Source organism: Carassius carassius, chromosome 17 (assembly GCF_963082965.1).
Source record: "Carassius carassius chromosome 17, fCarCar2.1, whole genome shotgun sequence".
In the NCBI taxonomy this organism is placed as follows: Eukaryota; Metazoa; Chordata; class Actinopteri; order Cypriniformes; family Cyprinidae; genus Carassius; species Carassius carassius.
The window spans coordinates 17695924-17721885 of record NC_081771.1 but is presented as its reverse complement, the minus strand read 5'-3'; positions in this window follow the sequence as shown (position 1 = coordinate 17721885).

Here is a 25962-nt window from a genome sequence, read left to right as displayed (position 1 = left end):
GAAAGCCATCCAAAGCAGAGTAACTGTGTTTTGTGTCCAAGTTGATACCTGTGGAGAGGAAAGGAAAGAGAGTGAGTAACACAAGGAGAAACAGAGGAAACCTGTACTTACAGTGCGCTGTGTTCAGCCCAGAGGTGAGAGCCATTCAAAGCAAACTAACGGTGCTATTGTGCCCAAGTTGATATCTGTGGAGAGAAAAGGAGAGAGAGGGAATAACACGAGGAGGAATAGAGCGAACCCTGTACTTACAGTACGCTGTGTCCAGCCCAGAGGTGAGAGCCATTTAAAGCAAACTAACTGTGCTATTGTGCCCAAGTTGATACCTGTGGAGAGAAAAGGAGAGAGAGGTGAATAACACGAGGAGGAATAGAGCGAACCCTGTACTTACAGTACGCTGTGTCCAGCCCAGAGGTGAGAGCCATGCAAAGCAAACTAACTGTGCTATTGTGCCCAAGTTGATACCTGTGGAGAGAAAAGGAGAGAGAGAGTGAATAACACGAGGAGGAATAGAGCGAACCCTGTACTTACAGTACGCTGTGTCCAGCCCAGAGGTGAGAGCCATTCAAAGCAAACTAACTGTGCTATTGTGCCCAAGTTGATACCTGTGGAGAGAAAAGGAGAGAGAGAGTGAATAACACGAGGAGGAATAGAGCGAACCCTGTACTTACAGTACGCTGTGTCCAGCCCAGAGGTGAGAGCCATTCAAAGCAAACTAACTGTGCTATTGTGCCCAAGTTGATACCTGTGGAGAGAAAAGGAGAGAGAGTGGGTAACACGAGGAGAGACTGAGGAAACCTGTACTTACGCCGCTGCCTGTGGAGAAAGAGAAAGCGAGTGAGCACCCAAGGAACGAACTGTGTGAACCAGTACTTACCGTGAGCTGTATTCAGCGAAGAGGAGGAAGAAGGAGGGCGCTACGGATACCTAAGACTCAGGCCGGGGCCCGAGTCCTACGCCCCGGATCCCCGTGGCCCCCTTGCTCCCTGACCTCTTCCCGGCCATAGCCCATCTGGAGGGCCGAGTCAGGGTTTAGTTTTAATTGCCCTTTCCCTATTCCCCAAGCTATTTTTAAATATTTAAATAAAGATTGTTTTATCACTTACTTGTTCTCGTGTTGTTTGGCCATTGGGTCGGGTTTGGGGACCTCCTCGAGGTGGAAGTTGAGAAGGGGTGTGGCTTAGTTAAAGCATAGCCAGCCCCTGGGTGTGACACATACATTGACAAACAGCTGTTGAACAGAAACACCTCAAATACACCTTTTGTCACACTAAAAACTTTTTTTTTCTACTTTTTCTGTAAAATAAATAAATACAATTGATGTGGTTAGTTATCACAACTTAAAATTCAACATTGGGATAAGTAAATGTGTTGTTGAGGCTTCAGAAATGATTCTATTATACTGATTGGGTGCTCAAGTAGCATAATATTGTGCTTAAAATGTTGATGGAAACAGTGATACTTTTTTTCTGGGATTCTTTGATGAATAGAAAGTTCATGAACTGATATTTCACGGGGAAAAAAGCTCTTGTTCTGTGAGCACAAGTCATTTTTGTACTTTTTATATAGCTGACATTTGCCTTAACATGCCAGTGTCATTGTACTCAACAGCTATAGCAAAAATATGAACTATTGAATTGACTATTGGTTTTGAACTAACCAACACACAAAACCAGTGAAACACATATTTATTAATTGGACTTTTGACTTCATAGTTTCATATATTGACCCTGTGTGACAACTATCACTGTTTTGCCATATGCAGATAAAATTATACCCTAAAAATATTTAGGTGATATTTTGACAATATACTGGCTAGGTGTCTAAAGATATACAACTGAATGATAGTTTGCAACCCAGTGACCGTGTTGCTCTACAGTTTGCATCCTGGAAATCTTTTTGCTTGGGTCTTATTTCAGCTACTTTTGATGGATTTGTGACATCATCCAAGCAAATGGGTTCAATTAAGACTGGGCAGCCATATTGGCAAAGTCCCTAAAAATGTATATCGGCACTAAATCAAGCTGCTTAGGAGAAACAAAGATAATTAAAGGGTGCAAACAGTGAATGATGATGAAGAGAGTGAGGGAAGAGCCACAGTCTGTCTGAACTCTCAACAAAATGTGTTACTGCTACTAATGAGTGCACTATCTAGGCCCAGGTTTAAGTGCCTGCTAACGAGGGCTTGTTCATCATGGCCAAACACAAGTCACTGCATAATCTTATCACCGGAGCTATGCTGTCCTCAACAGGAGGAGAAGCCTCATGGAGCCTTGCTTGAACAAAACCAAGAGAAACCCAGTCACTCATTCACTGACACACTCACACGCATTTGTTTGTGTATCATGGTGGGGTCTTTCCATTCAATTCTGACTTACCCCTCCATTACCTCTTATATTTAACCCTCACAGAAACCTTTTTGCTCTTTAGGTTTTAATTAAGACAGTAAATGTAGACCTTTTCTATCCTTGCAAGGATTTTAAACCTACAGGGACGTACACTTTTCATAAGCAATTTTTTATGCAAAGGCCTTTTACCTTTGATAACATTATGATTATGTGAAGGGCAAAAATAGTACTACCTCGTCTGGCCTCAGATGGACATCCACCACTAGAGGGCAGTGCAGCCCAGTCCTTGTACACAGTCAACAGACCATATGCATGGAAATGCTGCCAAACAACTGATAAAGACAAGAACCTGATGGTTCATGCTGATTGTGCGAGGGGAACGTAGTCCATAGGGTGCGCAGATTCCAAAACATGTATTATCTCCTTTGATTCATTCCTGATCAGTGAATATTTTCATCAGCAAATCCTCCCACTGGGCCCACAGACTATTGGCTCTCCTTAGTATTTGTTTTTCTTGTGTTTCTTTGTACTGTTGCTGAAAAGGCCGGAGAAGGAAGGGTAGAGATGGAAGAGAAGAAAACGTTTAGTGACACTACTTAACATGAATTAGCAATGAACAATACTTTTACAGCATTTATTAGGCTAATCTTGATGAATGTTCATTTCTAGATGGGAGAGTGGCAGAAGGGAATGTGGAATAAAGAAGTTGTAATGCGATCAAATATAACAATATTTTTTTTCTTTCTTTTTTTGTTAACAATTATCTCTTTGCTATGAAGGACTTTGTCAATGTGTTAATAAATTGTTCAAATCAAATTTAATAATTTGAGAGGGTCTGCTGTTTTAAGTACCTTTTCATTTGCGTTATATAAAAAGTCAATTTCAGCTATAGTGGAACAGCCTTTAAAATAGTTTTGATTTATTAGTATACTTTGGTGTATGTCATGAACCATGTCATAAGAAAGTTTACATTAAACAATCATTTAATGTCTAGTGTGAGTGTGTTTGTGAGAGAGTCTGTTACAACATTGGATGATTTAGTCTCACACACACACACACACACACTTTGTTTCACTAGGAACTAATATGAAACATAACTAACACTAACACTGAGCACTAGTATACTTATAATTACCAAAATTAAGAAATGCTATAAAAATATTGTTTATTGTTAGTTCATGTCACCTTAACCATTAACAAATGTTAGGTTTTAAAACCATATTGTTACCTAAAATAAACCTATAACTTTTTTAATGCCTAATATGTGACAGATGTTCACATTCAGTGCATTTTTAAATACAAAACATCAGAGCTGGTTTTAAAAGTCAAATGTTTTGAGGTGAGTGACATACAAAATGGGGAAGAATGGAAAGATGGAAAGAATGGAAAGAGAAGAGTGTGGATTTAACTCTCTTTATCCGTTGGCTTGTTTTTCTTTTTCTTTTCTTCACGGGGCAAAGCTCTGGCAGTCACAATTGGTTGAACAAGTTTGTCTTTCCTATTTACATGTCTCTCACAGCTATGACTCATTTCATACCCTGCAATTATGTGTCTTTGAAAAAGTAAATCTTCTTTTAATGCACTGTAATTTTGTGTGAGTGTGTGAGTGTGAAATGAGGTTTGGATGGAAAGTCTGATGGAATTTAATCCTGTCAGTACGAATTTATCTGATTGCCTCAAACCTGTTGAGCTAAAACTCATTAAAAATGTTCAAGAAATTATTTAAACACATTTACTACTACGTGAATATCAACATTTTAAAATGTACATGTAACCAAATTTCACAGTATATATAGAATAGAGCATGTATTATTGTACCAAACAAATCGTTTATTTAATCTTCTTTTTCAGTCAAAATATTGTTTTAAATATGTCTTGTCCTTTTAAAATCAAGCAATCTCTGGACAGCTAGGCCACCCAGTTTGGTGTGCATATACGTGTGAAACAGATTCAGAAATAAATAAATAAATCATTAATCAAGTCCATTTGTGTGTGTATTTGTAAATGCTAACACTTCCTCTTCACAAATACCTGTGCTTGGCCTCAAGGCATCAATAAACGACTGTGAGGGATCCAACAAATCACAAACTGCACTTACTTTACACAGATATGCCTACCAAAGTACCTTCCTTGGACAGGGAAAAGAGCCAAGAGCAGCACCCGTAATATCGTGTCAATTTTGCTATAGTGAAACAACAACCAAAGAGAAGGCATTACAGGATTCACCTCAGGGAGATAATAATTGAATGCGATGAGACCACAGAAGAGGATGTTTCCTGTTTTTACTTGCCTTGAATGATCCAAAGGGAGTTGATTAAAGCTTAACAGCAACAAGTTTAAAAGGCCATGGAGTGCACAAATAGCTCTATGTGTTCTCACTGCAAACCGCAACAACATTATGCAATTTCTTTCAGCATCATTGATTCTCAGATGTGAAAACCTGTTGTCAAGTGGCATTATCAGAATGTAATGAACCAAATTAAACCGAATTATAATCATTTTTCACTAAAAGTGTATTACAGAACCGGAAGAAAAGCATTTGTTGTACAGTTACACAGACTCACTAAGCTTGTCTTTGAGTCCCAGTTCATGAGCGAAGGCTGTTCCTCCAGCTATGGAGGGCTCCTGTGCTAGCATGTGGCCCCTGAGGGAGCTCTCGAGTGTAAGATAAAGCCTGTTTAGAGTATGACATGCTTTCAGGCTTGAAAGAAGACACCCGAGTATATACTTAGGTCTGGACATGTTTGATCAACACCTCTATCAGACAATAATCTTTCTCCATAAAGTCTTGTGAAAGCTTACAAGAGCACACAAAGACACACACAGATGTGAACAATGAAATATAACGGGTCTTAAAATAGTTAAGTGCTACGTCCGCTTCATATCAGGGTTAATTTATTTAACACTGTTTTCATTCATATCAGATAGAAATACCATGGCCCTTAACTTAGTAGCGTACTAAACCATTAGCTTACCATATTCACGAACCATAGTAGCCTATTAAAATGGTACTCCAGGGTAGTTTCAAAAAACACACACACACACACACGTTTTTGTGAAAAGTGGGTTCATTCCATAGGTGTTATGGATTTTATACTGTAGAAACTGTATATTCTATGGCCCTACACCTAACCCATAACCCTCACAGGAAACTGTGCATTTTTACTTTCTCAAAAAAAAAACTCATTCTGTATGGTTTATAAGCGTTTTGAAAAATGGGGACATGGGTTACGTCCTCATAAGTCACCCTCTCCTTGTAATACCTGTGTCATACCCATGTCATTATACAGAGTTGTGTCCTGATGTGTCACAAAAACAAGAGCACACACACACACACACACACACACACACACACACACACACAAAAACTGTTAGTAGTTTTCAGGTGACACAGCAGAAGCATCAAGAATCATCCAGTACATTATATCAATAGACCATGCTATTCTACAATTTAGGGTATACATTTCATGTCCATTGATAATAATTATATTTTTTTCTTACAATTTTCTCAATCCATTAATTTTCTCTATCTCACACAAATAGTTTGTGCACCCTGTCTATTAGTTTGCTCGAAATTGATGTGATATGCTTTGAATTTTTAGTGGGTCCAAAATAATAAATTAAAATGGTTAGTCAGCATTATATTCCTTAAAGAAAATGTTTATTATTTAAAAAAATGTAATTTCCCTTATAATATCAAAATGTTGTTTAATGTTTTGGCTTGGCAACTAGCAAACTATGCTATAAGGTGAATCCAAAATTAAATTTTAGCGAGAGCCATTTCTTAGCGGCAGTCTTCAAGAATGGTTTGTGTATGACTCACTTCAACGCTTTTTTAGGGCATCGTATCGACAATTAAACCAGACAGAGCACTTCTAAACAGACAGAAAAAGACGGAATGACTACAAATTCTTATTGGATTTGGTGTGTTTAGATTGCATTTCAATATTTACCTGTTTTTTAATCTAATTTGCAAAACTATTCAACTATACAAAACTTCTAAATGTTAAAATTGTGATTTATTTGTGTTTTTTGACTCTGCTGTCACAGGAAACCTAAAGGACAAATCAAAATACTTATGGAGGTCTCATAGCAGTATAATTCCATAGTACTATGATATTAATGGAAATCCATCATATACTGCTAAATGTTTACTTGTTAAGTGTTGACAGTGTTTTGAAGGTGGTACTCAGGCTGAAAAGTCTGGGAACCACAAATCTAGGGATCTGTTGGACATCTGAGGTTGAGCATGGGAATGTTTTACGTCTTGTAAATGTGAAATTTGGGCCACATTGGGATTTTTTTTGCATTTGCTGCATGTACCTAAATATTTTTTCCCATCAAACTGACATGAAAATGGTCTTCTGGCACATTCCAGCACATTCGACCATTCAGATCACACAACCTACATAGTGTGCTTCTTCGTTTTTGATCTCTCATCAATTATAGATTCCGTCCTCTGGGGCTGTAGGACGGCTGTGTTTTTCGAGGTGACTGACGCAGAGGGACATCTCTAACTCATACCCGCAAAATAGCCATCTTTGACCACACCGTTTCTCCATTATTAATCAGAGCCTCTCCAGATCCTAACAGAGGGCTCGGAGAGGTCAGCTCACATTAGCGCCAGCACAGAGACGGGCCTGAGATCCTCAGATTGGGCATTTCGCGCTACGCTGCTCCTACTCCTCAACTCCTGATTTGATATTAATATCCATTTAAGGTTTCTTCTCTCATCTCATTGAGATTATCAGATCTTCTTTGGCCCCTGACACTCATTAAAATCTCTTGTGCTTTGTTTGAACTGTTGTGAAACGGCTAAGCAGTTTCAGCTTTAAATTACTCATAATGCTAGATGAGGATCTATCTGCGTGAACTAGAAATGTCATAATTTGATTCTTGCATATATGCGAGGACGGAAGCCTCAAACGGGAAACGCACACACACGCTCACACACACATAAGCAATCTTGTCTATGACATACTTCATCCAGCAATCATTTTCAGAATGGCGATGAGATCTGATATTGGAGGCATGTTTTTATTTGCCGAACAATGTCTGTTGGTCTTTCCAATAAGCGAGGAGCACAAACCACTCTAACGTGACAGTTCCAACAAAGATGGTGGTGACATCTCGTTGGTGGTGGAGAATGATTTCTCCACCCACTTCTGCACTTGCAGCAGTTATCTGATGGTATCAGATCTTGTTGGTAGCACAGGCAGGAGATTGAGGTTTTGGAGAAGGAGGGGGCAGGAGACACAGTTGAGTGATTTGGATTTACCCCACTAAGGTGATGGGTGGGAGGGGGTTAGCGGATGGTGTCTGCTCCCGAAGGCCCTAGTTCCAGGCCTGTCGTCTTCCTCCTATTGTCCAGCGTGACAACTGCAGCCCAACCAAACACATCAGGGGTCGGGTGTCGGGTCAAAGGTGATGGGGCGGACAGCACTTCAGACACTCACACAAGGCTTTAGCGCATCTTATCTGCACAGCCTGAAGAGTTTGTTATTGGTAGACTGTGGGAGTCATAACAAACCAACGCTATCTCATGACCAATTCGTACGTATTTTACGATGGCTAATTCGTACGAATTCGTACAACCTCATTCGTACAACCTCATTCGTATAATTTGCATGATTTGTCTAGACCCCAGTGAAGGGTAGTTTTAGGGGCGGGGTCAGGTGTTGGTCATTCGTACAAATTCATACGAATTTAGCACCAATCATATGAATTTGTACGAATGAGGTCGTACAAATTCATACAAATTAGCCACCTCGTAAAATATGTACAAATTGCTGTGAGATCAGGCTGAACAAACATAGCAGACCTTGTGGTTTAACCTACCAGACGCTACTTGTGACGAGAAAAGAAAGGCATGTTTCACACCATTTTATTTGAGCTCCACTGCCCACATTAGCTGTACAGTACCACATAGCAGAAGTATAGCTGCGAGCAAAGTTTCAGCACTGAGCCTGTTTGCTGCACGTCATATGCTGCTCAGATGAAAAATGTGGATAATGTGTATATTTCTTGCAATCTAGGCTCTAAAACAATGTTCGCCCATTGTTTGACGATGATGAATGTCAGGCTGATGAGAGTTATATAAGCAGTGATGAGTGAAGATCTGTAAATTCAGTAAATGTGACAGAATGCAGAATTTTTTGTTTGTTTGTTTGATTGCACGAACTACCTAAAGTAGAAATATAAATAAATGTTTTTGATGTAAAATATTTTTGATTTATAAAAAAACAAATGTGTCAAATATTCAAATTAGTCAAATTATTTAATAATATTAATAATAATTATGACCCTATTGTGGTTCTTTACAGGTCCCGGGACCAGACATAATTAGCAGTTTGTAGCTATATTCTTTTCCATGCAGATTAATTTACATTTGGATATAAATACTTTTAAATAAACAAATTACAAAAAACATTCAATCTAATAACCCATTTTATTTTCTATATCAAACCACAGCCTTGCAGCTGTGCTCATATGCTGCTTATGTAAACATTATGAAGCAGGCCTAATGCTAACACTCCAAACTCTTCTCCCTTCTCTAAAATTCATCCTGTTAATCTGTCCTCTCTGCATGTGCGGAAGGGGTGGAGATACATTAATTAGCGTTGTGGTTTACAGAACCGTGGCCCGGCTCAAACCCTGACTGCTTCTGTGACTGAGGTTCGGAGACTGTGGGAGGGAGAGCTTTCTGCCTGGGCCTCTTTTCACACAGTCCTGTCTGCTCATATTTAACATGCCTAATGGAAGAGCCTGTCTACAGCCTGCAGCCATTTCTACTCCTACAAGAGCTTTTCATCATCCAGCAACGAGAGGGGGCGGAGGGGCAAGAGAGAGAGAGACAGATGCTGCTTTACTGAAGAGAATTTAGAGAGAATTCACAAAGAAGAGAATTAATTATGTGGAAACATATTACATTGAGAAGTGGAAGGGCTTCATTCCTAGGAGCTGAAAGAGGCATAAGAGTAGACCAAAAAAATTCACACAGACAGAGGTATATCTGATCTTCATCTTTACCTTCATATCTTCCCGTCTATATGCGTGTGATGGGACAGAGGTCACAGGTGTGTGTGTATCTAAGGTCACCTTGAGCCCAAACTATGTGCCCATGTGTGTCTCTTCTCTCCTGCGTGCTTCACTGAACACTCCTCTAAGCACAAAACCTCCTCCCTTGCAGGGCTTTCTATACTTTAGCCATTTACCAGGGATTAGTGAGAAAAGAGAGAGGCAGAAAGAAAGAGAGACAGAACCTGGGAAATATTATAGTAGCACAGACATATTTAAGACAATGACAAGGTTGCTGATTTTTTTTCTTCACTCAACAGAATGATAGTTTGTAAGACATTTACACATTGATTAACTGTAGAGTTATTGCTATGAAGTTAATGTTGAATTTTTTTTCTATTATCAATTTAGTTATTTTCTTAGAAATAACATTAATGAAACTAGATAGTAAAGTTTGTGGTTAAACTTTAAGTTGGCTTGAAAAAGCCTAGCCAGAAAGATTGAAGCTAGCATGGAACTAGCATGTTCCCAGCATGACTAGCAAGTGACTAACATGTCATTAGCAAGTGACTAGCATGTCTGTAGCATGTTGTTATCATGAATAGCAAGTGACAAGCATGTTGCTAGCATGATTAGCATTTTGTTAGCATGACTAGCATGTTGTTATCATGATTCTAGCATGATTAACATGTCACTATCATGTTTCTAGCATGATTAGCATGTTTCTAGCATGTCGCTAGCATGTTTCTAGCATGATTAGCATGTTTTTAGCATGTTTCTAGCATGATTAGCATGTTTTAGCATGTTGTTAGCATGTCACTAACATGTTGCTAGCATGATTATCATGTTGCTAGTATGTCGATAGTATGTTTCTAGCATAATTACCATGTTGCTAGCATTTCCCTAGCATGTTGCTAGCATGTTTCTAGCATGATTAGCATGTTGCTAGCATGTCATTAGCATGTTTCTAGCATGATTAGCATGTTGCTAGCATGTCGCTAGCATGTTTCTAGCATGATTAGCATGACAATAGCATGTTGTCAACATGATTAGCATGTTGTTGCCATGTTTCTAACAGGATTAGCATGTCGCTAGCCTGTTTCTAGCATGATAAGCATGTTGTTAGCATAATTAGCATGTTGCTAGCATGTCTTTAACATGTTTCTAGCATTATTATCATGCTGCTAACATGTTGTTAGCATGTTTCTAGCATGATTAGCAAGTTACTAGCATGTTTCTAGCATGTTTAGCATGCTGTTAACATGTTGCTAACATGTTTCTAGCATTATTAACAAGTTACTAGCATGTTGTTAGCATTACTAGCATGTTGCTGGCATGTTTCTAGCATGACTAGCATGCAGTTGGCATGTTGCTAGCATGTTTCTAGCATGATTAGCATGTTTCTAGCATGATTAGCATGTTGCTAGCATGACTAGCATGCGACTAGCATGTTGCTAGCATGATTCGCATGTTTCTAGCATGACTAGCATGCGACTAGCATGTCGTTAACATGTTTCTAGCATGATTAGCATTCGACTAGCACGTTTCTAACATAGATAGATAGATAGATAGATAGATAGATAGATAGATAGATAGATAGATAGATTAGAAATATTAGATGAGTAGATAGATAGATAGATAGATAGATAGATAGATAGATAGATAGATAGATAGATAGATAGATAGATAGATAGATAGATAGATAGATAGATAGATAGATAGATAGATAGATAGATTCCAGTCTGAAGGTCTGACCCGAGTTTGGTGATTCTAGCTTGAAAGCTCTAGGAGGAGATAGTGTTTAAAATTTGGCACAGAAGAATAATAATAAGATTAAATAGTAGATCAGTAAGTTGGCTTTTTCAAGCCAACTTAATTATAAAATATATGCTGTTGTTTGAAACTTTGGGGCTAGTAATATGTTTTAAAATAAATTGATACTTTTATTTTACTTTTATTAATGCAAGGACTCACGGAAAAACGTATAATGTTACAAAAATAAAAGTTCAAGTAAACGCTGTTATTTTGAAATTCTTATTCATCAAAGAATGGCAAAAAAATAAATAAAAATAAAAATCAGTGATAATTGTAAGAAATGTTACCTGGTCACACCATCGGCATACTATGAATGATCATGTGATGCTAACGAATGAAAAATTCAGCTTTGCCATCACAAGGATTTATTACAGTTAAACTGACATCTGAAGAATATGTATAAATATATATACATACATACACACACACACACACACACATTAATAAGGTCCCAGCACTTACAAAAGCATTCAGTTACTATAGGCTTATAGTTTTACTAACTGTTTCTGATGTTGTTGTTCTGTCATAATTTACTTACCTTCTTGTTGTTCATTATATGGACATGCACACATACACACAGCACAACCCAAGAATTTTATTTTATTAAACAAAAAAATAAGAATTTTGAGTAAATGTTGGTTAAACAAAATAATATTACTGTCTTGTCGACAATTATTAAGATTGGTAAACAAATTGGTAAAAGGTTTTTTATTTTTATTTTTTAATTTTTTTTGAGTGTATAGTGTGCCCAGATCATGCTAAAATGTGCAGTCATTTGAGTAACTTGTCGTGCTGTGTAATCTTTTGAGAGCACAATAATATCCAGCAGCACTCTTGTCACCTGTAGGACTGTATTTGAGGTGTACCAACATTCCAGTGCATCCCTGCCAGTGGATCAGTCAGACACACAATGGCTCTGTGGGTGGGTAAGGCCATTCCTCCTATCTTCTTCACTGGCACAGACTGTCCTCACACTGGCATCGCTGAACGCCAGAATCTCTGACACAGCTGGCAGATGAGCAGAGAAGACCTGGTGAATGCCAGGAGTAAAACTGGTGGTGCAAATCCATTCTGGACCACAGTAAATAATTGCTTATTTTGTTAGATGACATTCTCATTCAGAGTTTTGTATTACCAATCCCTTTGTTTGTTTCTTTCTTTTATGCATTGTGTTGTGGCCAAGAAAGTTCTTTCAAAGTAATAAAAGATTCAATTCATCTTCTGTTTTCTTTTGTGCCACAGAAGCATGATTTAAACAGAAGTTTCAGATATTATATTTAAGAAAATTCCCATAGCACAGAATCACAATACAACACAAAAAGGAAAAAAAACAGAATGGGGGAATATTGTTCTATCTCTAAATCTAGCCAGTGTTTACATTGCAGTCCGTCAATTCACAAAACAGAGTTTGACATTCAAATCGTTGAGGGAAAAAAGAAAACAATGTCTCCTTATTCTTCTCACTCATTACCTGTCAAACAGCAAGTGGATAATGCACTCCCCTCTGTCATCAAAACAGAACAATTAAAACACTTCAAATACAGAAGCCGTCTATTTTACGTTGCCGCTCGCTCGAGTGGGTGTCATGTCACAACAAGCAGAGCCGTTTCACCGCTCCTAATATTTTTTTTGTTTCATGTCGGGGTGCCTGCCAGTACTTTGACACATTAATTGCCTTCGAGTCAAGTAACCTCAGACAGATTTTGACGATTACACTTGATCTCACGTTTGCGGAAAGCAGTTAATTTAAAAGACGGCATTGTGGGGGGTTTTAAACTGGCAGTGTTTTGCAGGTCGCCCAATGAGCTCCACATGTTTTCCCATGGACAGTGCCATGAGTGAGTCCCCCTCCACCCACAGATCGGCCGGGCTATTGAAACTCAAGCTACGTAATCCAAATCCATGAGTCACCACTCCTCGTCGAGACAAAGACCAGGTTTTGGCAGCTGGGTTACACTCACAACGAGAATAAAGGAATTGGCCCAGCAGGTAAATAGGAAGTTATTGTGCAATAACAAAGACGTTGGGTTAACCTGTTGTCCCCATGCCTCCATTTCTATACCCTGCCCTGGGCGAAAGTGGAAGAGAGAGATTTGCTAAGGTTTACAGCAGGAAGGTTTTAAAGACATGAGCCGAAACTGTGGCATAACTATGACCGAAACGAAACGGTTCAAACTACAGCTCACCCTTATTTCAATGTAATTACCAACAGGTCACCTTATGTGAACTCCCTTAGAAACGTTACATTCTGAAAAACAAAAAATAGCATTTTTAGCCGATAGAATGTGGTTTTGTGTGTTCCGTGGCGTTTTACCACATCACTGTACTTCACCTTCACCTCATCTGTCTTTCTACCAGGAGGATGCATGGAGGCAGAGCAGCCAATGACAAGACCTACAAGGTCTGGAGCGAGTGCCGAAACATCTCGGATAAACAAATATATAAATAATTCACAATGAAAGAGCAAGTGAATAGGTTTTGTTCTATGATGAAATGTGAATGCGGTGCACACTCTTCAAACACACCAACACACACTCACTAAAGAGAGCCATGACTCTTTTCTGATCTCAATTATTTCTCTCTCTTTCATGTAAAGATGTGCAGTTATTCAGATGCCACTACATTCTTGATTACTGTTTCTTATTTTGCATAGTTGCAAAATAAAAGAAATATAAAATATAAATATAAAGATTGTATCTTTGGTTTAAAAAGAATTGAATAGTCCAGCTTTCTTTCTGCTTATAAATGGTCTATTTGGTTCTTTTACTAGTTCTATTCATTCTTTTGAATGGCATTTGGGCCTGTGTACACAGAGTCACAGATCAGCTCAGATCCAATCATATTTCTTCTATGAAGTGCATCAAACCAACACAGAGACAAAAATATTTCATTTTTCTTCATTTTAGTGTGGCTTAATAAGGTTAATTAATGAAAAAAAAAGCTTATTTTCATCTTAAACGTCATGGGCAATAAAAATGATTATCAAAATTTTTCTCAAGGGGAAAAACACACAGATATGCTTTGCGGTGTGACTTCTATACTAAAACTGATCCAGTATTTATCACATGCCTAACATCTTAAGTGCATGTAAACCTAGTTGAGTCTTGTCCTCTATCTCTCCCATGTCACAGATCTGGATTGTGACAGTGCAATAAGATGAATACAACTTAATTACAGATATTTTAAAAAGCCTTTTCTTTCTCCTCCTCATTCAGCCTGCAGCCAAACAGTACTTGTGTTCTTCCACGGCACATAAACACGCACAAAGGAAGTTATTAGCGTAGATGGAAATCAAATTACTAGCAGTGTAAACCGCTCTTCTACCGTGCTCTCACGCCTGTAATTACTCAAGCTTATAGGACTATAATGAATGCTAATGATGTTCTCTTAGCAAGTCACCAGACCCTCACTAGAACCCTGTTCTCCTGTTTTTGGTCCAAAAAAAAAAAAAAAGTTTATTTTTATCATCTTTTTGCAATCTTGTATTACGGTTGTTTGAAGGAAGTTAATATGGCCAGTCTGTAAGTTTTTAAAAATACTTTTCAAAAGTACAGTATAGCTAAAGTATAAATAACATGTAATTCTGCAAAATTATGCAGACTTTACCAACTCAAATAATACATACATTTTAAGATAAGATTGGCTCTTCTCTTAAAGAAAAAAAAATTGAATAGTCAACTTCATAAGCTGTTGATTGAGCTTGATTGAGCGAGTATGAACCTGACATCTTCCGTATTGTGATGTCCTAAAAAGAATTACTGAGAGAAAAACAGAAATGTAGGACAGGGACTTGGTTCTATTCATTGGTTGTTGATTGGATGAAGCAGATCTGAATGCAAGCTTGCAGGCAATTGTAAGAAAAGGGCAGACAAATTGATTGGAGAAATGAACAGAGAGGAGTCTGTCATTTCACTGGAAGATTGAGTTATGAAATTCTGATAAAAAAATTACAAGGTCAAAAAAAAAGGAAAAATTAAACATGCATGGACTAACTGTTCACAATAAGATCAATATTATGCATTTAGAAAATAGATGAACAAATGGAAGCATTTCTATTCCCAATCTGAGAAAAAATATTGTTTGCAGTGTCCAAGCATTGATTAAGGACCGATTAAGGACCACTTGACAGTGATTGCCAGGCTTTAATTGCCATACAAATTATGTTAAATAAATAAAATAAAAAGTGCCTTAAAGTCATAAGAAAAAAAAAAGAAACTTTGTGACTCTGAATAAAGCACTGGACAAGAAATGTGGATAAAACCTGCACAAAATGATGTAGTATACATGCCAGACCAGTATGTGGCACCACAGAGATACACTTAAAATGGAAAAGAAGACTTGGACTATGCGCATAAACCTTGCGCGTGGTGTGCAAGCGAACATGGAACAATTCATTTAATTGTGTTAATGTTAATGTAAGTTGATAAAAAAAGACAATTGTTCAGTGTTTGTTCATGTTTTTTGTTGCTGTTACGTCATGTAGCTGTAGGTGTCTGACTAGAGGTGAGAAGTGGGCTGAAGATGTCATCGTTTCAGAAAATATACGGATTGGCTGTCTACAAAAAAACGCAAGCTAAACTAAACACAGCTGGAACTGATAGAACTAAAAAAAACAAAAGGGACAGGAACAGGAAAAAAATATGGGCATAATCAATAAACCATAACTGCAACTGCCAATTTTATTTCACTTTATTTATATGCATTTCTGAACAAAACTGAAAATGACATGAGAAAAAATCCAGAGCGTGTCTTGATTGTATCCACTGGAAAAAAGTGCCTGTTACTGTATGTAGTATAGCCAGACCTGAATGTGAGTTTGAAGTCTCCTTAAAGGTGCCATAGAATGCATTGATACAATATTTTAAATTGTTCTCTGATGTCCCCAGAGTGTGTATGTGAAGTTTTATCTCAAAATACCCCACAGATAATTATTTTATAGCTTGTTGAAATTGCCACTTTTAGGGAATGAACAAAAACTTGCTGTTTGTTAGTGCATTTCAACACACAAAACTTTTAATGACTATTTGGCGCAGACATTGTATCTCCAGCAGCCACAGCAAGAAAACAGTAATGGCAGACCACAGCTTCTCACTTAGGGCTGTGTAAATGCGATCAGGGCAGAGAGGATCACAAATGGGCAGAACTTTTCCAGAGTATCACGTCATAGGCTGGAACTGTGGAGAGACTGTTTATGATTTTTTTTGGATTATAAAACAATGAGTGAGTGGACTTTTACCATTATAGGCTGGTTGTTTTCATACACTGCGGCCACACAACTGTGTTTAAACACCTTATAAAAGTGATTTTTGCATGGCACCTTTAAATACTGCTGGTACCCAAGAGTCTTTAGGGGTCAAACTTTAGTTAACCCTAGAGTGAATCTTGCCGAATCCCAATGGTAACACCTGTTTTAACTGTAATCATCATTAAAATGTTCTCTCAAATGCTGATTTTTGACATAGCTTAAGAATCTATTATCATTCAAAAATAGAATTTCACAATAGTGTACTGTAGTTACATCATCTACCAGCCAAACCCTGAACCCTTAAACTGTTCATTATCCCATAAGCTAAACATGAAATCAAAAGTCAAAATACTATTGTCTCTATAATCTTTGCGCAAAATCTAAAAAACTTGATCACAGAGATGTGTGGAGATGAGGTTTTGTTGTGTCCCTTCTACAAACTTGATCTCTGTCCCCAAATTATCCTGCAGGCTTCTCAACAAAATTAAATAAAATAAAATGCTGTTTGTCAGTACTGTATATATATATATATTTAACTGTAATTTTAAAAAGCTGCACATCAATGTCAAGTACAAAGATAGCTGTTGTTGCAATAGTACCTCATTACTGGGTTGGGTTGTAACAGTAGGTGGGGTGGTTTGTTACACTACAGAAAACAAGGACATCAATTTAGATTTTGTACATTAAGTTGTTAACCAATGTAGTAAACTTGTTTAAAATAATTATACCATCTATGAACTGATCACAAAAATAAACTATCACTCATTCATTGGGATTATTCAGAAGGCTCTGCAGAGCTGCATGTGCTAATTAAAGGCCAGTAATAGTAAAGTTTTTATATCTTACTCTAATCATTAATTAAATATCAACTAAAATAATAATTTGGGTTCCCTTTCGAGAGTACTCTCGTACTGCGTAAGCTAGCTTACGCTATGGGAAAAGGTCCCCTTTTCTCGAGAATATGAAGCCAAAAATTATCCTTAATTTTTAAATAATGTAAAACGCAGTGCTGCAGCACAGCAGACCCAAGCGAAGCGGCTCGCGCGCTTATTGGCTGTGCTGCGGCAACTGCAGCAACCTATGGTGAGGCGGCGGAGAGTAACGAACCAATGGGGGCGCTTCGCGCCCATTGGACGTCAGAGCGCGCCAAAATCGGCGTGGCTGGAACTATATAAGCCACCGCTTCACCATAGGGATCAGATTTCATCTCCTTCAGCGATCTCACCTGCACTTCGCTGTCTTCTCCGGAGAAGCCTCTACACGCCGTCGAAAAGCCTCTCAGCGGGATAGCACTGCAACGCAGATCTGAGGACGCCGGCTCGTGCTTCATCTCGACGCCGCCTTCAGCACTCGCTTCCTGCTGCGCCATCCGGCGTGACTATATCCTTTTCAAAGCTAGTGTGTTTGCCGCTGCATCACACTTTTTTCCTCCAGAATTCGAGGCGTTGTTTCAAATGCCTCGGGCCTGCGCTTCCTGCCGAGGCCCTCTGCCCAGCGAGGACCGCCACATCATCTGTGTCTCCTGCCTGGGCCGCGAGCATGCTGAGAGCGCACTCTTCAAGGGCGGCTGCCCTGAGTGCGACGACATGGCTATATCGACCCTGCGGGCTCGATTAGCTCAAACCAGCCACGATGCTCCACCCGCTCCGCCTCTTCTCTCTCAAGTGCCGCGTAAGAAACGCCGCGATCAGAGAATGCCTGAGCATACTGTTACACGCGAGCTCACGCCGGAACACTCCCCGCGTGCCTCGCCCGCTCTCGCTCCTTCGCCTGTCCTCTTCGTGGACGAGCAGCGCCAGTCCCTGCTCACCAGCGCCCCCTTCTCCTTCGGAGCGCCTGAGGCGGAAGAGGACAGACACGACAGCCTTTCTCTCGCCGCGTCCAGTAGTGAGGAATGGTCGGGCTCCATTGCGGACCCCCCCCCCTCTACAGCACCCAGCTGCACCGGACAACGCGCCGATATCGACGCGGAGCTTACTCGCGTGCTTACAAGGGCTGTCAGCGACCTTCAGCTCGACTGGTCTCCTCCAGACGAGCCCGCTAAAAGCAGGCTGGATGAATGGTTCCTGCAGGGGCGCCCTTCGGCCCCTCCGCAAAGAAACGCCCCCTTCTTCCCGGAAGTTCACAATGAACTCACGAAGTCGTGGAAAGCCCCATTCTCCGCACGCTTGAAGACTTCTGTCTCGTCAGCGCTCTCCTCTGTCGACGGCGCCCGAGACCACGGTTACGAGAGCCTCCCCCCTCTCGAGGAGGCTATTGCTGCACACCTCTGCCCGCCCTCAGCCGCTGGATGGCGGTCGAAGCCTGTGCATCCATCCAAGCCGTGCCGCACCACCTCAGCTCTCGCTGGCCGAGCTTACACCTCCGCTGGTCAAGCCGCTTCGCCTCTACACACCATGGCTGTTCTGCAGGTTTTTCAGGCCAGACTTCTCCGTAACCTGGACGAGTCTGCCCCAGATACCTATGACTTTAAAGATTTCCGCAGCGCTACTGATCTAGCCCTGCGTGCGACAAAGACCACAGCACAAGCGATCGGCCGAAGCATGGCAAGCCTCGCTGTTTTAGAGCGACACCTCTGGCTCACGCTCACGGAGATGAAAGACGCCGACAAATCCGCCTTTCTCGACTCTCCTATCTCGCCTTCCGGCCTCTTTGGCCAGTCGGTTAAGGGTTTCGCTGAACGCTTCACTGAGGCTCAGAAAACGTCGCAGGCAATGAGACACTTCCTGCCGAAACGCTCTAGCTCTGCTGCGGGACGCCGTAGAAACGCGCCGCCCCCTCAGACCTCGAAGCCATCGCAGCCAGACTTACAGTCTCGCCCAGCGACCAAAACCCAGCACCGCTCTCGCTCTACGAGCCGCAAACCGCCAGAGAGACGGGGACCCTCGGCCCAGGATTGTGCTGAACCCCGAGCCTCCGAAGCCCTCCTGACCTTCGGGCTGAAAAGACCGTGGTTAAGTCCCGCTGCGGCCAGACCACCACACAAGAAACCTCACATGCTTCCTCCAATCCCCTCACTAAAGGCGGTTGGAGATGTCTATACTGCAGTAAACGAGCCTGTTACAATGCACGCACGCCTGCACACAAACGCCGTTTTTACGGCGACCTCAATAAAGCACAAAAAGAGCTTTTTCTATGTAGGCAGTGTGCCCACTACACAGTACGCACCCCTACATGTATACACACTCCCCCAAGTGTCACAAAGACTCACTCGGGTCTCCTTTCATGCCCACCTTCCCGCTCGCGCCGGAGGTGCTCTAAATGTAGCGCGCGTGCCCACTTCTCAGTGCGCAACCCTACAAATAAGCGCTGTCACCACAGTGTCACAAGCACAGCATACTCGAGCTACTGGTCCCCTCATAACAGGCGGCCAGTGCCCGAAGCACATTCAACCCATAGCCGCACGAGCTGCTGCATGGCAGGCCATCCCCGGCATATCAGATTGGGTTTTGAATATAATAAAACGAGGTTACTCGCTCCAGTTCGCTCGCAGACCGCCGCGCTTTCGCGCCGTGGTCGAAACGAAAGTGAAAAGCGAAATGACACACGTCCTTCGCGCCGAACTGATAAACCTTCTTGCAAAAGGGGCGATAGAAACTGTCCCCCCTGCGCAGCGCGAGTCAGGCTTTTACAGCCGCTACTTCCTCGTACCAAAAAAGGATGCCGGTCTCAGACCCATCCTAGATCTCAGACGTTTGAACAAAGCGCTTATGACGCGATCGTTCAAAATGTTAACTACCAAACAAATACTCGCGCAAATTCGCCCGAGGGATTGGTTTTTCTCAGTGGATCTGAAAGACGCTTACTTTCACATTCAAATAGCACCCCATCACAGGCCATTCTTGAGATTCGCCTTCGAGGGGCAGACTTATCAGTACATGGTTCTTCCATTCGGCCTCTCCGTAGCGCCCCGTACGTTTACGCGGTGCATGGATGCCGCTCTCGCACCCCTGAGAATGCGGGGAGTGCGAGTATTGAACTACCTCGACGACTGGCTAGTTTTAGCCCATTCCGAGGAACTACTGACGACACACAGATCCTGGATCCTCAGCCATTTAGAATGCCTGGGTCTCACGATCAACACTGTCAAGAGCGCTCTGTCTCCCAGCCAGAGGATTTCCTTTTTGGGGATAGACATAGACTCTGTGACATGTACAGCGCGTCTGACGTCACAGCGCGCTCTCACTATTCAGCATTTAGCCATGTCGTTCAAAGCCGGGTCTCTTTACCCGCTCAAACGATTTCAGGAAATGCTAGGTCTGATGGCATCAGCCTCTGCGGTTCTCAAACTGGGCCTGCTGCGCATGCGCCCACTACAGCGCTGGCTGAGAGACCGTGTTCCAGCGCGCGCCTGGATTTCCGGCCGCGAGCGCATCAGGGTGACCCACGGCTGCATCGCAGCTCTGGCCCCTTGGAAAAGAGCCAACTGGTATCAGTTAGGCGTAAGCATGGGCGCTGTCTCGAAATGGAAAGTAGTCTCGACAGATGCATCCAACCTCGGTTGGGGCGCCCTGTACGAGGGCAGGTCTGCCTCCGGCCTCTGGTCGAGCCCGGAGCGACTGTTACACATAAACTGTCTGGAGATGATAGCGGTCGAACTATCCCTGAAAGCTTTCCTCCCATTTTTAAAGGGCCATCACGTTCTAGTCAGATCAGACAGCATGTCAGTGGTGGCCTACATAAATCGCCAGGGTGGTGTCAGGTCAGAAACCTTGCACACCCTGACCGAGCGTCTTCTGACATGGGCACATTGCAATCTGCGCTCGCTAAAGGCAGCGCATGTACCTGGCATCCTGAACCGGGGCCCGGACATGCTTTCCAGGGCGAATGTTCCCCCTGGGGAGTGGTCTCTTCACCCACAGACGGTTCAGTTGATGTGGAGCATCTTCGGCAGGGCAGAGGTCGACCTCTTCGCCTCAGAAGACAACGCTCATTGCCCAATATATTTTTCAAAGAGCAGGGACGCGCTGGCCCTCGATTGGCCCAGACGCCCGCTTTATGCCTTCCCACCGGTCGCGATGCTGCCGCAGGTCATCGATCGGGTCAGGAAGAGCAGATGTGCTATGCTGCTAGTAGCCCCACTCTGGACGACCCAACCTTGGTTCTCCGAGCTGATGCAGCTGTCCAGTACAGCCCCATGGCCAATACCGCTGCGGAAAGATCTCCTCACGCAGCTGAAGGGCGCGCTCTGGCATCCCCACCCCGAACTTTGGGCCCTTCATGTATGGCCCCTCAACGGGTACCCGGGAACCTCCCTGAGGGAGTGTTAAAGACCATTACGGAAGCCAGAGCGCCCTCAACCAGGCGCCTATACGCGCAGAAATGGTCAGTGTTCTCCACCTGGTGCGGGACACGGAACCTAGACCCTCACTTATGTGACGTGTCGGAGATACTCTCCTTCCTACAGGAGCGTTTAGATGCGGGCAGATCCCCGTCTACGCTCAAAGTGTATGTGGCAGCCATTGCAGCTTCTCATGCTCCGGTGGCCGGCCTATCACTGGGAAAAAACGAACTGGTCATTCGTTTCCTTAAGGGAGCTCGTCGGATGAACCCTCCCCGACCCCCTTCAATCCCTTCCTGGGACCTGTCTACGGTCCTAGAGGCCTTAAAGGGCCCCCCTTTTGAACCGCTTCAGTCTGTCGATATGAAGCTTCTTTCGTTCAAAACCGCTTTTCTACTGGCTCTGGCCTCAGTCAAGCGAGTGGGGGATTTACATGCGCTATCTGTAAGCGCTGACTGTCTCGAGTTTGGGCCTAATGACTCCAGAGTCATTCTCAGACCAAGACACGGCTATGTCCCCAAGGTGCTCTCAACACCGTTCAGAGCGCAGGTCATCTCGCTGTCAGCCCTTTCCTCGCAAAGCGACGAAAGCAACGCGAGCTTCATCTGCCCCGTCAGGGCTCTTAAAACCTATATTGCACGCTCCGCCTTATTCAGGAGGTCGGACCAGCTCTTCATATGCTTTGGTGGGCGCACCCGAGGTCTCGCCACCACGAAGCAAAGCCTATCGCGATGGATAGTAGACACTATCTCGCTGGCTTACAAATCTAAGGGCCTTCACTGCCCGTTCGGCATCAGAGCCCATTCCACCCGAGGTATGGCCTCGTCATGGGCGTGGTCCTGCGGGATACCACTGGATGATATCTGTGCGGCGGCAGGCTGGGCCTCTCCGTCCACATTTATTAGATTCTATAATCTGCAAGTCCCTGCCCTGCAGGCCAGGGTACTTTCTATATAGACGTGCTAAGCCTTATCACGTCCCCCTTTTTTCGTTCCCTATATAAAGCTCACTAAGGTTGGCTGTTGGGACTGGGATTTCTCCTGCTATAAAGCCCCGAGCTCTCGCCTTGGGCTGTGACAGGTCGAAGTTCCCGAGCATGCACGGCGTTTTACATTGTGTTCCCATAGCGTAAGCTAGCTTACGCAGTACGAGAGTACTCTCGAAAGGGAACGTACTCGGTTACTAACGTAACCTCGGTTCCCTGAGATGAGGGAACGAGTACTGCGTAACCTGCCGTGCTATGTGCTCGGACCGGGTGATCGCTTCAGTCGATTTAAAACCTGATCCCTATGGTGAAGCGGTGGCTTATATAGTTCCAGCCATGCCTATTTTGGCGCGCTCTGACGTCCAATGGGCGCGAAGCGCCCCCATTGGTTCGTTACTCTCCGCCGCCTCACCATAGGTTGCTGCAGTTGCCGCAGCACAGCCAATAAGCGCGCGAGCCGCTTCGCTTGGGTCTGCTGTGCTGCAGCACTGCGTTTTACATTATTTAAAAATTAAGGATAATTTTTGGCTTCATATTCTCGAGAAAAGGGGACCTTTTCCCATAGCGTAAGCTAGCTTATGCAGTACTCGTTCCCTCATCTCAGGGAACCGAGGTTACGTTAGTAACCGAGTACGTTTTTAGAAATGATAGTAATAATATGCAACTCGTAATCAGTTCTACTTCCCCTTTATTACGTCATTGTGAGTGATGCAATCATTGGCAGTGCACCAAATTGGCATTGTTGACATAGAAAGACTAAGTTTCAATACAATGCCTTTTGGTACCGGAGTATTGAGATTCAAAAGAGATGCTATGCTAACCTCAAAAGATAATAATAATGTAAATGACATGACAGTATGATGGGGTTGTGGTCAGCTGTTAGCTTGAAATAATATTCTTTATTTTTCTCTTTCAAATTCTGAGTGGCTTTTGGCTGCTTTCTATAAAGCATTGAGTCAGTGTTGTTTTGTTGATTAACATTATTGAAACCAAAAAAGTAATTAAACATATATAATAATCTGCTTTTTTCAGTCAACTGTTTTATATCCTTAGTACTGGTCTTATGAGTATACATTCTAAAATAATTTTCTGTACAAACTCATTTGAAACTTTGCCAGAATAAACACATTTTGATTAATTTTGATAGTGAACTTGATATTGCAATCATATTTGTTCTAGTCACATCCCTGTTCCCACAAAACAAGCACAATAAATTATAAACACAAGCATTATAAACCAGCATGATTAAAATAAATTCATATTAATAGTATAATGATGTATGTAATGATGCAAAGCTTAAGAAATGATCACTGGATATTATCTTTACAGTGGTTCTCTTAATTGACAAGCAGAAAAACAAACATTTGGAGACCAATGTGATCTCTCACTGGAAAAATAAAAAGATCATTTTAAACTTGCAGGGGAAAGCAAGAGGGGAAGATAGGTGGATGTAAAGGTCAGCTCATAGAGGTTCTAGTTTAAAAATGATCAATTACTGTTTGACATTTTCATAAGAGACAATGTTTCTGAAGTAGAGTGTTATGTCAAGGCATGGGTGGGCAACATGGCGTTTACCCGCTCTCTTTACTGATCACATCTCAGTCATGTGTGAAGACAAGACATATCTAATGTGTTTTAAACAGAACTCTCTTCTCCCTTTATCTGTATAACTGTATTGCTATAGATAAAACATGTATGAAAAATACAATGGAAGTCAGTAGCAACAGTCAGCTGTTTGGTCTGATCATGCCATAATTTTTATTAATTATTATTAATTTATTTAATTTATGTATGAATTATTTTTCAAAGCAAAAATGTGATCTGCTTAAATTCCACTAATACCAACACCTGTAGTGTTTGCATTTGTCCTCTTGTCTACTTACATGACATATTTCCCGTGCCAAGTGTTCAAGTGGGCTTGAAGAACACAAGTATGCAAAGAACTTTTGATTACATTATTGGACACACTTCCAGCAAAATTATAAGTTTTTACAAAGCTTTATTTATAAACTGTTTTGTGTTTTTTTTAAATACACATACTCATTTCTGTACCAAACAAATCTACAACGCAACAGTTTTCACTGACATTGGATGATTTCTGGGCAAATGAGTTCCTGAATATGAGGAATGATGGGATACGCTTAGCCTCAAATACAGATTTGTATTAAAGTGGGTATTATTATATTATAGTTGTATTATATTTCATCCAAAAAATGTCATTTTAGCTGTTCCAAACCTGCATGAACTTATTTCTTCTGATGAACACTTTTGAAGAATGTGGGTAAACCAAAGAGTTTCTGAACCCCAATAAATCCCATAGCATTTTATTCCATATTGTAATGGAAGTCAATGCCTACTGTCAACTGTTTGGTTACCAACACTCTTCAAAATATTGTGCTCAGCAGAAGATAGAAACGTATACAGGTTTGGAACAGCTTGAGGGTGAGTAATTAATAACAGAATTCTCATTGGTGGAGTTAGGTTTAGATTGATGTGAATCAAATCATTAAAAATTTATGTGGAACTGGTGACTCGTGAAATAATTATGTTTTCTAATGAGATCTGGTTTGGAAATCTTTGCATAACTGCACATTCTGATTTGAATGTTCTTAAAACTTAACTAGACTCCATCCATCCATTCTAAGCTTGTCACATGTAAGATCATGATGAACTAGGAATATGTATTAAAAACATGCATACACACACACACACACACACACACACACACACACACACACACACATCATCTCACAATTACCCCATCTCTATAAGCTTTCAATATGACACAACCAAAGCAACAGGATCGTCAAGGCCACTGTATCATTATAATCTGATGCTTTTTTAGACTTTGTGCAGAGACCTCTCGTTCGGTTTGAACGTTTGCAGACGTATCAATAATGGACTGTGGGTAAAGAAGAAACTCTGCGTCAGAGTCACTAAGTGTCTGGTAACTGCTATTCGATGAGATTCATATGGGCTAATGAGGCTGAATTATTTAAATGTAGCCCTCGTTACGCTCAGGTGGTCTTAATTAAACCAGATTACTGTATTTCCTGCTCTCATACTGTCTTTAATGGGCCGGTAGCAGTTCTTAAGTGTGATCTCAAGTAGGCCTGTTTTGCAGGTTTAATTTTTTAAATATTTTTTTTTCTGTAATAAACCAATAAAAAAAATTCTGATCTGAGCAGGAGAGATAGACTGTATATTTGTAAACTATTCGAAATACCTTCCAGAAAAAGAGATTAATTTGGAGGTACTCATAGGTGTGGTAATT